Source organism: Urocitellus parryii, chromosome X, assembly GCF_045843805.1.
Source record: "Urocitellus parryii isolate mUroPar1 chromosome X, mUroPar1.hap1, whole genome shotgun sequence".
Classification (NCBI taxonomy): Eukaryota; Metazoa; Chordata; class Mammalia; order Rodentia; family Sciuridae; genus Urocitellus; species Urocitellus parryii.
This window is the reverse complement of record NC_135547.1, coordinates 38,933,390-38,946,657: the sequence shown is the minus strand read 5'-3', so window position 1 is coordinate 38,946,657 and position 13,268 is coordinate 38,933,390.

Below are 13,268 nucleotides of genomic sequence, written 5' to 3'. Positions count from 1 at the left end.
TAGTGACTTGCTTTTGCTGAGGCTGACTTTGGATTTATGATCCTCCTGCCTCAACCTCCTAAGCTGCTGGGATTACAGGCATGCACCACTGAGCCCTGCCCCTTTTTCTATTTTATTTTGACACAGGGTCTTGCTGATTTGCTGAGGCTGGCTTTGAACTCACAATCCTCCTGCCTCAGCCTCCTAAGTGCTGGGATTACAGGTGTGCACCACCACACCAGGCCCACACTTTAGTTCTCCTAATCACACCACAGTGGTGGTGGCAGGCTGTGGGTGGAAGTGGAGGGGGACCTCTAGTAGATGATAATAATAACCTTTAAGAAGAATGGAATTCACAAGGTTTTCCACCTAGTCCTGAAGACACTCCCTCACAGGAGAGAAATGTTTAAAGCCAAGCTTGGAATTCTGCCAAGTGAATGTTTTACCTACACTGACTTTTCACAGGATCAGAACTAACAATAACATTCACTCCTACCCAGCAAAACTATGTGTATTAGCCACTTGGAACAGCAACAACCTTAACACCTTTGTTTGTCTGAAAGACCCCCTGTCCCACCTCTTCACAATTCTGTGAAACGGCATGCATACGGGAGCACAGATACCGACAGTTTTCCAGGAACTTCATTGTCTCTTATGTAGCACAGAAAGAATGGTATGAGAATGAAGGGAACATTGCAGTAAATCATTGAATAGCTTGGTTTCTTTTTTGTTGCTATTATTAATAATAAAAAACACACCCAAATCAAGCCATTAATTAACCAAGCAAAAACACTAGAACTATTATGTCTATGTGCTGTACAGCATTTTCTTACTCAGGATGGATGCAACATTTCTTTTACTTTCATTTGAAAAAAGGATTTTTTTTTATTTGGCCTCAGGCTCATCTCATAACTTCTCTTTCTACTGTATTGCATAAGCCATACATCTGCACAATTTTTTATGTGTACAGGGACTTTGAATTTTAATATCTACCCTTACCTCCAATATACCTCTCTACCTTCATTCTGTTCTTCAGGACACTGATTTCCTTGTGGACATTCATATTGACATCTTACAGAGTTTTTTCTGCCCAGGTTTTTTGGTCTACAAGGCTCAGCTTTGGGGTCATACATATGAAATATTTCTATTATAATCAGTCTTTGGCAGTGGGAGGTTTTTAAGGTTGAAAGTGAAACAGAGTAGGCTGTGGAAGTTCATTGCATAATTATTTATTGTAATAGACATTACATTTCTCTCACAACTCCTTTCCTTTCTATCACCTACATTACTACCCTAGTCCAGCTCTTCATTCCCTTTTTTACTGGACTATTTTTGTAGCCTCCTAACCAGTCACTCCACATTCAGTCTCCCTCTTCTGAGGTACCCTAAACATAGCTACTAGTCATCTCTCTAAACCACAACTCTTGACTAAAGATACTTAATGGCTCCCTCTTGCCTAATGAGTAATATAAAAGTTCCTCATCTCAAAATTCAAAGCTCTCCATAATTATATGCCCATCAGTCTTTCCAGCCTTCTCTTCTTTTACCTTTCCACACATGGATTTGGCTTCAGTCAAACTTGACAACTCCTTGTTTCAACAGGACATTGTATTCTTTCCTGATTCAGTGTTTCTTCTACCTAGGAATCAACTAGCTTCCATAGAGCTCTCTGTCCACCATCCAATTCATTCTTTGATGCCCATGTCAAATGCTATCAACTGGCTGGAACCGTTCCAAAATCCTTGAGCTGATTACAACCTTTCTTTTCTGTGAATTTCCACATCATTTAGCACTTTTATGGTACTTCTCATTTGGTGCCTATTATGGCTACATAATTATTATTACCTTACATTTATTGAGTGCTTACTATGTGTCAGACACTGTGCTAAATTTTTTTCAGGTATGAGGTATATGACAGGTTCTCAGATCTTTTGGCCTCAGAATATTTAATGTTTAAAAATTATTGAAGATCTCAAAGACTGTATATGAGACATGTATCTGTCAATATTTACCTTATTAGTAATTAAAATAGAAACTGGATGTGATGGTGTATGCCTGTAATCCCATCTATTTAGGAGACTGAGGCAGGAGGATTGTAAGGTCAAGGCTAGTCTCGACAACTTAGTGATACTTGTCTCAAAATAAAAAATAAAATGTGCTGGGGATATAGCTCAGTGATAGAGCACCCCTATTCTGCAGCAACATATACACACATAAAAATAAATTAAAAGATATATTTAAAATATTTATTAATATATTAAAATAATAATCCTAAACCAGTACATGTTAATATACACAATGTATTTTAATGAAAAATAACTATTTTCATTTACTGAGAAATAACTATTTTCAACAGAACCCCAATAGAGTGAGAATAGCATTGTTTTCTAGTTTTGCAAATCTCTTTAGTATCTGGATTGGCAGAAGATACAGGATTCTTGTATCTGCTGCTGCATTCAATCTGTTTCAATCTCGTACCACATGCAACCTCTGGATAATTCTCCTGTATACTTTTGAGAGGATGCAAGTGAAACAAGCAAAACAGGTCTCAGTGTTATTATGAATAGTTTTGACCTCATAGGTCCCCAGGGGTCCCTAAACCAAGCTTTGAGAACTGCTGGTCTCCATTAAAGAGCTAATATATATGAAGTCCTTAGAATAGTGCTTGGCACATAGTGAACAATATGTAAGTGGTTGCTATCATTGTCTTCCTGAATTCTTATAGTCCCCAGGGAAACTAAGGTGCAGAGAAATTAGGTAATGTGCTTATGTATGTAGCAACAGACTGAGATGGATCTGAGATTTGAAGTGACTTTGTCTTTCCCTGCCACCTGGGCTCCAAAATATTGGCTAGACTGCCTCTCTTCCTGCTTAGTGAAGGAGTTAAGGGCAAGGGCTATGTCTTATCATCTCTGTATCCTCACAGTCTGTCTCAGAACCTACTGACGTTTGAGTAATCCTGGCATTCATGAATGGCCATTAGACAGTCTAAAGTTAAATTTTGAGCTGGGCACAGTGGCTCTTGCTTGTGATTCCAACTATTCCAGGAGACGGAGGCAGGAAGAGCACAAGTTTGAGGCCAGTCTTGGCAATTTAGCAAGACTGTCAGCAATGTAGTGAGAACCTGTTTCAAAATGAAAAGTGCTGGGGATATAGCTCAGTGGCAAAACATCCCTTGGTTCAACTCCCCAGTATAAATAAATAAATAAATAAATAAATAAATAAATAAATAAAAGTTAAATCTTGAGTGATGCAATTAACCCTATATATTTGTGGAAGGCCAAAACATGAAAGAAGAGAAATGTATGGACTTGTGAATGAGACAGACATGGATGGCTTCTAATGTCAGTTTTGCCACTAAAATTGAGTAATCTCATTGTGTAATCTTGGTCTGTTTTTTTAAGAAATTTTTTCACAACACCTTTATTTTATTTACTAATTTTTATGTGGTGCTGATGATCGAACCCAGGGCCTCACACATGCTAGGCCAGCACTCTACCACTGAGCTACAGACCCAGCCCTTGGACTGGTTTTTAATGTTTGAATCTTAGTTGCCTCTTCTGTAAAATGGTGATAATAACCATTCTCATAGGTGGTTGTTGTGAGGGTTAAATGTGATGCTCTACATATAGCATCTGATATAGAAAAGATATTCTGTAGCAGTTGGTTGATTTTCTTCTTTGACCCCATTAGTATGTACACTCCACAAGGGCAGAGAATTTGTCTGTTTTGGTCACTGCTATATTCCCATTTCCTATAATGCTTCCTGGCACATAGCAAGGGTTCAATAAATTAATGAATGAATCTGAATGGGCTAGCACAGTAGAGGATACAGACCAGTTAGCTCAATATTATGTTAAATTTACCGAATTGAATAGTAGTTCTGATTAGAGCAAATATAGTTCCCCCAGGCAATCCCATTTCCATCTATAACAACTACTTATGGAGACCCAGTGGTGGGTACGATTATGTCTACAACTACCAATCAGTTGGGCATGCCATAATCACTACCCAGTTCCCTCCTGTGAATTATTCTTTGGGAAGGCACATTTGGTCCTTAGTAACTGAAGTGGCAGCTGGGGTCCCCCAATGCTGTCTTTGCCATTTTGGTGAAAATGGAACTCTCCTAATTGCAAACATACCTTCTTTGTGGACCCTGCTCACTCTGGTTCTCAGTTCCCATCATTTTTCTCACCACTCAGGTGAAGCTTGGAGGCCCTTCCCTGGTTTTATCTTAACAACAAGCTTGCTCTTTCATGAAACTCTGTATCATACCACCCCCATCCCCTTTTCATTGCACCTTTGAATTGCTCTCCAGTGTTCCATTCTTGATTGCTTTCCATCTCCATGATAGCTTTTAGGCAGAGCCTTTACTTGGCCTACTTTCTTAGTAAATGCTTTGGTGAGATTATGATTTTCATCTGATAATAACTCTTTCTCCATGAGGGACAGGAAAAAAGGAAAATGGTTCCTGCTTTCAGCTGTTCTTTTAGTCTTCTTTTAAATCATAAGTCATCGAAGTCTTCTGTCAGGCTATTGCCTTCATTTCAAGAGACTTCTGCCTCCTTGACAAGTTGTGACTTTAGAACAAGAGAACATTGTAACTCTTTTTGGCTTTGTGCACAATCCTCCATTTCCCCTTTGGGCTCAGTCTGGGTCCTCCTTAGAGTGAGTGACTCTACTTCCCTAGCATCTGATTTTATCTATTTTGTAAAGAATATTTCTCAACTCCTTCTGAAAAACATTAGTGAAGCAAATACCCACCTCACCTCTAAACACACACATACTCACATATGTACACATAAACATATTTTTGATGAATGACAGAAGCAATGTTAAGTGGGGAAGCAAAAAGTATTATTTTCATTTAGATATATTTCCCAATTCTTATGAATTAAAATACAGGGATTTATAATTTGAAGTGCATGGATGACTTTTGGGTAGTCTGCAACCCTCTGAAACATATCTATTCAATATCCATTCAATAATATTGATCATCTACAATGCAATGGGCACTACATAAGTGTCTCTATGTCATAAATCAATTTCTCACTACAACTTTAAAGAGAGTTTATTATGATCCTCACTTGCAGATGAGGCAACTAAATGTTAGCAAGAAGAAATGACCTGCCCAAGATTGCTCAGTCACTAAGAGTATATTTGAGTTTGAAAGGTGGGTCTGATGCATTATCAACACTAGATCTCCCAGGCATGAAGAGGCAGTTAGCATTATGACACATGAGTAGAAAGCAGGGTGAAGAAGATAGAATAGATAGTATAAATCCCAGGTATTTTTTGAGGTTATTGTGAATGGGATAACTTTTCTAATTTCTTTTTCAGAAGATTCATCACTGATGTACAGAAATACATTTGATTTATTGGTATTGATTTTATATCCTGCTACTTTGCTGAATTCATTAATTAATTCTAGAAGTTTTGTGGTGGAGTTTTTTTTGGGGGGTCCACTAAGTATAGAATCATGCATTCAGTAAATAATGATAGTTTGAGTTCTTCTTTTCCTATCCATATCCCTTTAATTTCTTTCATATGTCTAATTGTTCTGGCTAGAGTTTCAAGGACTATGTTAAATAGAAGTGGTGAAAACTACAGAACATTAGAGAAAGAAACTGAAGAAGATCTTAGAAGATGGAAATATCTCCCATGCTCTTGGATAGGCAAAATTAATATTGTCAAAATGGCCCTACTACCCAAAGCGCTATACAGACTTAATGTGATTCCAATTAAAATCCCAAACTCATTCCTTATAGAAATAGAAAAAGCAATCATGAAATTCATTTGGAAAATAATAAGTGACCCAGAATAGCCAAAGCAATATTTAGCAAGAAGAGTAAAGCAGGAGGCATCACAATACCAGACCTTAAACTATACTGCAGAGCTATAGTAACAAAAACCGCTTGGTATTGGCACCAAAATAGACATGTAGACAAATGGTATAGAATAGAAGACACAGAGACAAACCCATATAAATACAGTTATCTCATACTAGACAAGGCATTAAAAACATCCAGTGGAGAAAAGATAGCCTCTTCAACAAATGGTGCTGGGAAAACTGGGAATCTGAATGCAGCAAAATGAAAATAAGCCCCTATCTTTCATCTTGCACAAAACTCAACTCAAAGTGGATCAAGGACCTAGGAATTAGTCCAGAGATCCTGAGCTTAATAGAGGAAAAAGTAGGCCCAAATCTTCATCATGTTGGATTAGGTCCTGACTTCCTTAACAAGACTCCTAAAGTGCAAGAAATAAAATAAAGAATTAGTGGGATGAACTCAAACTAAAAAGATTCTTCTAAGTAAAAGAAACAATCAATGAGGTGAACAGAGAGCCTACTTTTTGGGAGCAAATTTTTGCCACACACACATCAGATAGAGCACTAATCTCCAGGATATATAAAGAACTCAAAAAACTTAACACACGCACACACACACACACACACACACACACACAAAACAACAACAACAACCTAATCAATAAATGGGCTAAGGAGCTGAACAGACACTTCTCCGAAGAAGATATACATTTGATCAACAAATATATTAAAAAATGTTCAACATCTCTAATAATTAGAGAAATGCAAATCAAAATTACTCTAAGATTTTATCTCATGCCAGTCAAAATGGCAGTTATCAAGCATACAGACAACAATAAATGTTGGTGAGGATATGGGGGGAAAGGTACACTCATACATTGCTGGTGGGACTGCAAATTGGTGCACTCAATATGGAAAGCAGTATGGATATTCCTTGAAAACTGGGAATGGAACCACCATTTGACTGAGCTATCCCACTCCTTGGTCTATATCCAAAGGACTTAAAATCAGCATACTATAGTAACACAGTCACATTAATGTTCATAGCAGCACAATTCACAATAGCTAAACTGGAAGCAACCTAGATGCCCTTCAGTAGATGAATGAATAAAGAAACTGTGGTATTTATACACAAAGGAATATTATTCAGGATTAAAAGAGAATAAAATCATGGTATTTGCTGGAGAATATCATGCTAAGTAAGCCAATCCCAGAAAACCAAAGGCCAAACATTCTCTCTGATAAGTGGATGCTGATCCACTATGGGGAGGGAGGAGGTGTGGGAAAAATGGAGGAACTTTGACTTGGCAAAGGGGAGAGAGGAGAAGGAAGGTGCATGGGGACAGGAAAGATGATGGAATAAGATGGACATCATTACCTTAGGTACTTGTATGACTGCACATATGGTGTGATGCTACATTGTACACAACCAGAGAAATATAAAATTGTGCTGCAATTGTGTACAATGAATCAAAATGCATTCTGCTGTCATATATATACCTAATTAGAATAAATAAATTTTTAAAAAGAATAGGTAGTATGAATAAAGGTACAGATGTGGGCAAGTGCATTATAGTAAAGTAGTACTAGTTAAAGCTGCAAAATTGGGTTGGAACATAGAAGGTTTAGAAAATTGAACTTCTTTCCATTGAGCTGAGGGAACAATGAAAGATTTTGAAGTAAGACAACAGTATAATCAGGGGTGTACTTTAAGAAAATTAATCCAATTCAGGTCTGAATCTATGACTCCTCTATGCCCTTGATATTTTTTTTAAAAAAAATTATTTACTAAGAATTCTTTATTCACTCCAAGCCTCTGCTTTGGTCAGAATTCTTTGTTTTTGAATACTTTAATGAAAATTCAGAAGGCCATGTGGAAAAAACAGAAAGAGAAGAAACAAACCACACACAAACACAATATAATTATGTACAAGTCTGGGAAGAAAGCACAGTGGGTCATGACGAACTTTATTGAACAGAAAGTGAATAAGCAATGTCCCAATTGTAAAGGGAGAAAAACACAACCAGCAACTGAAACACCACCATCAATAACAAGAAGCAAAGGCCACCAGGATCTGGGAGACTTGTTTGAAGGTTGTTAAAATGGCAGTTTCAGACATTCCAAATCCCTTTCTTACAAAAGTATGAGGAAAACTAAAAAGGAAGCAGGAGAGATCTGTGGAATTGAGGGTTAGACTAAATGAGCAAAAAACAGAGAGGAAACAGGAAGTAGGTTATGACATAGCTGGTTTTGATGTATCAACCCAGTCAGACAATCAAAGCAAGCTCAATGGCTTTAGAAGGCCACACCAAAAATAGACAAAGGTTGTAAACAAACTTCCTACTGGGAATTCATTTGGCAAATTAGTTGGTAATCTCTGAGAGACCTCTCTCCTTCTCTCTTTCTTTCTTCTTCTGTATTCAATTTGTTACCAAGTTCCTATGAATCTACCCCAGCAGGGTCTCGTGAATCAAGCAAGGCACTTCCCTCTATTCCCACTGACAAAACACTTGTGTCAATTAAATTCCATATCCTTCCTTACTACTTCAGGCCTCCATCTGAGCCTCCAGATACTCCCCTGCTTATAAACCCTCTCTGGTGGCCCATTGCATATAGGATTCAGTGGAACTCCCTTAGTTTTGTACAACTTGGTGGCAAAGGCACTGTAGGAATTTCCAGATCCAAAGGCTTACCAGATGAAGTAGGAGCTAGGTCTGGGAGGAGAAGCTCTGGAAATTAGTCAAATTATAGCTTCTTTCTCCTGATCTCAGAACCCAGCCTTCCTCCCAAGGTGTGTGTACATAGAATATGGGTGGGTGTTGGGTAAATTATTTTTGCACCCAACCTAACAGAAGGTTTTCTGTCCCTTCAATTGAATATATGAGGGTCTTTCTCTGAAGAGATTTTTGCATTACAGTCTTCATTCTCACCATAGCCCATCTCCTTTCCAAAGAGAACATCCTGGAGGGACATAGCTCAGTGGTAGAGTTTTTGACTAAGAAGTGTGGGGTTCAATCCTCAGTTTGAAAAAGAGTACAAATAAACAAGCAAAAACCAAGAAAATTCAACTCCCCCAAGAGCTCTCATCCTTGCCTAGCAAAACCAAGTTTCTAAGTTTAGAGAAAGGAAAGGAACCTTTTTTGGTCAATTTTAAAAGGTAGAATCTTGTAGAACACAGCTATTAGAGCTCATCTTTATTAATTGTTCTATTGTACATAAGGCTGCTTACTTTCTGATTACCCAGCCTACTCTACTAGTCTCATCTTGCACTTTCACTTCTTCTCCACACCCATCATAATCCTCACATACCCTAGACTCCAGTCATGCTGAACCTTTCAACATTCCTCAGATAAACCAGACTTTTGCAGAAATTCATGTACATGCTGTTCCCTCTGTTTAGAACACCCTGACTCTTCTTATCTTGCCAATAAATTTCTATCTTTCTTTTGCTGAAAAAAATTGTTTTAATTTTCTTTGGGTACCAGGAATTGAACTCAGGGGCACTCGGCTGCTGAGCCACATCCCCAGACCTATTTTGTATTTTATTTAGAGATAGGGTCTCACTGAGTTGCTTTGCACCTCACTTTTGCTTAGGCTGGCTTTGAACTTGTGCTCCTCCTGTCTCAGTCTCCCAAGCTGCTGGGATTACAAGCATGTGCCACTGTGCCCGGCAATTCCTAACTTTCTTTAAGACTCTACACAACTATCCTGAGAACCCTTTCCAAACTGCCCCTCAAATAGAATTAATGGCATCCTCCATTGGACTCCTGTAACATTTGTTTTTCCTACTCTTATTATATAGTACCATACCTTTTGTGGCAATAACCAAAAGTATGGGCCTTTGAGTTGAACTGCATGGGTATGGGTTCTGACTCTGCCACTTAAAAGCTATATGATATTGGGTCAAATGTCACCTCTCTTTGCTTTGGTTTCTTCACCTATTGCATGAGTAATATTTGTAAAGCTTTTAGAACAGAGCCTGTCACATTGTAAATGTTAATAAATATTAGACATCATCTTTCCTTCCAGTGTTGTATATGTGTGTGTGTGTGTGTATACATACTTTACTAACATATTATTTTTGTATTATTATAGCACTATTTAACTTTTTTTTGGTACCAGGATTTGAACCGAGAGGCACTTAACCATTGAGCCATATCCCCAGCCCTTTTTTAATTTTTTATTTAGAGACAGGGTCTTGCTGAGTTACTTAGTGTCTGTAAGTTGCTGAGGCTGGTTTGGACTTAAGATAATCCTGCCTCAGCCTCCTGAATAGATGACACTATTTATATATAGTCTTTATTTATATCTTGTTTCCCCAGCTAGTTTATAAGTATTTTGAGAACAGGACACAATGTATTACCATCTCCCCTACAGTGCCTTGTGTAAATGTGGGCTCATTAAACATGTGTCAGAGGAAGTGTATTATAGTGGAAAAGTGCTGGTATCTTGAGAGATTTGGGTTTGAATCATGACTCTATTCTTAATTATTGCATAAGTTCAATCTCCCTAAGCGTCGTTTTCTTTATCTGTAAAATGTGGATAATAATAATAATAATACCTACTTCTTAGGGATGTTTTGAGGATTAAATAAGTGAGTACATGTATACGTTAGCATAGGATAAGTACTCACTGAAAGGTTGTTATGATCAACTTCACATAGCTTACTTAATAAATACTTGCAATAGAATAAACCCAACTGCCTTAAGAAACCTGGAAGTCAGGGGATCTAGGCAGATATCTCCATTGACTCCTAGGAATCCAGGGGAAAACGTGAATGATCTTTATTCTGCTTCATGGGTCACTCTGAGCCAGGGCACCATCTTCCAGAAGGCCAAGGATGTGGCCACTAAATCATTGTCAGAGCCTTTTGGTAAGACTTGTCCCCATCCCTGGCCATAATCATTGGATGCAGTATGCATCATAATAAGGAAGATACATACTCTTCCTGCAATGGACAGAAAAAAAGAGTTGCACAATTACTGCAGAGCCAGAGTGTCTATGAATGTACTCCTCTTGCTTCTCCTGTAGCCTCTTCCCTTTTCTTTGCTAATCATTTTCCTTGTATTCACGTTCTGTTCATCCAGGTCTTTGCAGAGAAAAGATATGCAAAGCCTCTAGATTATGGCTCCAGCAGAACAACAGAGAAACGATAAGTGTTGACTACTTAGGTCCATTATATAGCACTGTGACAAAGACTATACACTTCTGACCCAGAAGACAGGATTTGAAATCCAGTTCCAGAACTTACTAGCTTTAAGACCTTGGGTAAAATCACTTAGCATTTATGTACCTCCATTTCTCCATCTGTCTAATAGAGACAATGAAATTATCTACCTGACAGGGTTTTCATAAAGATTAAACAAGTACATATAACACCTTTAGAAGAGTAGGCAAAGCATGGTAGGTGCTATATGAATATTACCTATTGGTATTTTTACTGGCTTTATTAAGACCTAATTCACATATCATAAAACCATAAAAATTTGTCCATTTGAAGTATACAGTTAAGTACCTTTTAACATAGATTTGTGTGACCACCAACACAACTTAATTTTAGCACATCTTCATCACTCCAAAAAGGAAACCTATATTCACTGGTGGCCACTTCCATCCCTACAGTCCGTCCATACCCTGCCAGCCCTAGGTAATCTATTAATCTGTTTTCAATCTCTATAGAGTTGCTTCTTCTGGACATTTCATATAAATGGGCTTACACAATAGGTGGTCTCTTGTGACTAGCTCCTCTCACTTATCATAACATTTTTAAGGTTCATCCAGTTCATCCATGGTATAGATTATCTTAGAACTTCCTTTTTACAGCTAAATGATAGTCTATGTATGGACATATCACATTTTGTTTATCAATTCATAAGCTGATTGACATTTGGGTTTTTTCATTTTTGGCTGTGATGAATAATGCTGCTACAAACATTCATTTACAAGTTTTTGTGTGAAGATATGTTTTAAATTTGGTAGGGTGTATACCCAGAACTGGCATTTCTGGATTGTATGGTAATGCTGTGATTGATTGTTTTAAGAACTACCAAACCATTTTCCAAAGAGAGGTGCCATTTTATGTTCCTGCCAGTGGTGAGAATGAAGTTTCCAATTTCTTCACATCTTCACCAATATTTGCTATTTTATTTTATTATTATTTTTATTATGGCCACCCTAGAGGGTGTGAAGTAGTATCTCATCATAGCTTTGGGCCACATTTCCATGATGGCTGGGGAGGTTAGGCATATTTTTATGTGCTTATTATAGATTTGTGCTCCAGTCTTCTTTGCAGAAATGTCTACCCAAATCACTTGAGTTATCTAACTTTTTAATTATTGGATTGTGACAATTCTTTCTGGATACAAGTCCTTTGCCAGATATTTGTATGTGAATGTTTTGGATCATTTTATGTGCCATCTTTTTCACTTTCTTTTTTTAAAAATATTTATTTATTTATGTATCTTTTTAGTTTTAGGTGGATACATTAGTTTGTTTTTATGTGGTGTCGAGGATCAAACCCAGTGCCTTATGCATACTAGGCGAGCACTCTACCACTGAGCCACAACCCCAGCCCCTCTTTTTCACTTTCTTGAAGCTGTTATTATTAAATAAAAATTTACAACTTCATATGTGGTAAGAACAGACTGTATTGGAAATGATGAGATTTAAAATCAGTTGAGAGATAGCCTTAGGTACACTACCCTGCTCTATTGCTCTCCTTTGAAATTAGATCCCAAACAGATCAAGCTTCTACTCTGTGCCAGGCACTGTGGGGAATAAGATCTGGCTTCTATCCTCAAAGAGCTTACCAACTCAGGGGGAAGAGAAGGTGCAAACATGTGGAAACTTAAATAATTATAACATGTTTAAATAGCAGTTCAAGATCACAATAGAAAAGATGACACAAGGCACTGTGTGATTAATTGCCAAATAAATTGCATAAAAAATAATTGCTATGGGAACTCAAAGGAGGGAGAGAGCACTCGGGGCTGGGGTGGTCAGGGAGAGCTTTAAGGAGGAGGGATCTAAGCAGTCCATAATTGACTGCAGCCATGCCTGTGTAATACTAAACAAAGGCTTGGAGAGAAAAAATATTGACACTGTTTGTGGTGAGGTTTCTTAATGATTAGATTGATACCACCATTTCATTTCATCCTCTGCGGAAACCCCCACAGTCCTACTTTCCCTATGAACACCTATGTGGCCTGTGTCTAGTCCAGAAGTTACCAATTAGCAATGTAACAAGCCACATCTGGCTCACAGATACATTTAGCTTGGCCCAATTAAGTATATATATAATTAGCTGCAAAATTTAATGGGTAAATTTCACATGAAATATTTATTTCCAGTTTCTCTAAGAATGTCAGAAGAGCTGGCAAGCCTGCATTAGAGAATGAACTCTCTAGGACCATGGTCAATTTTACCCCTCCATTTACTTGCAGAATTATCAGTTTGAGA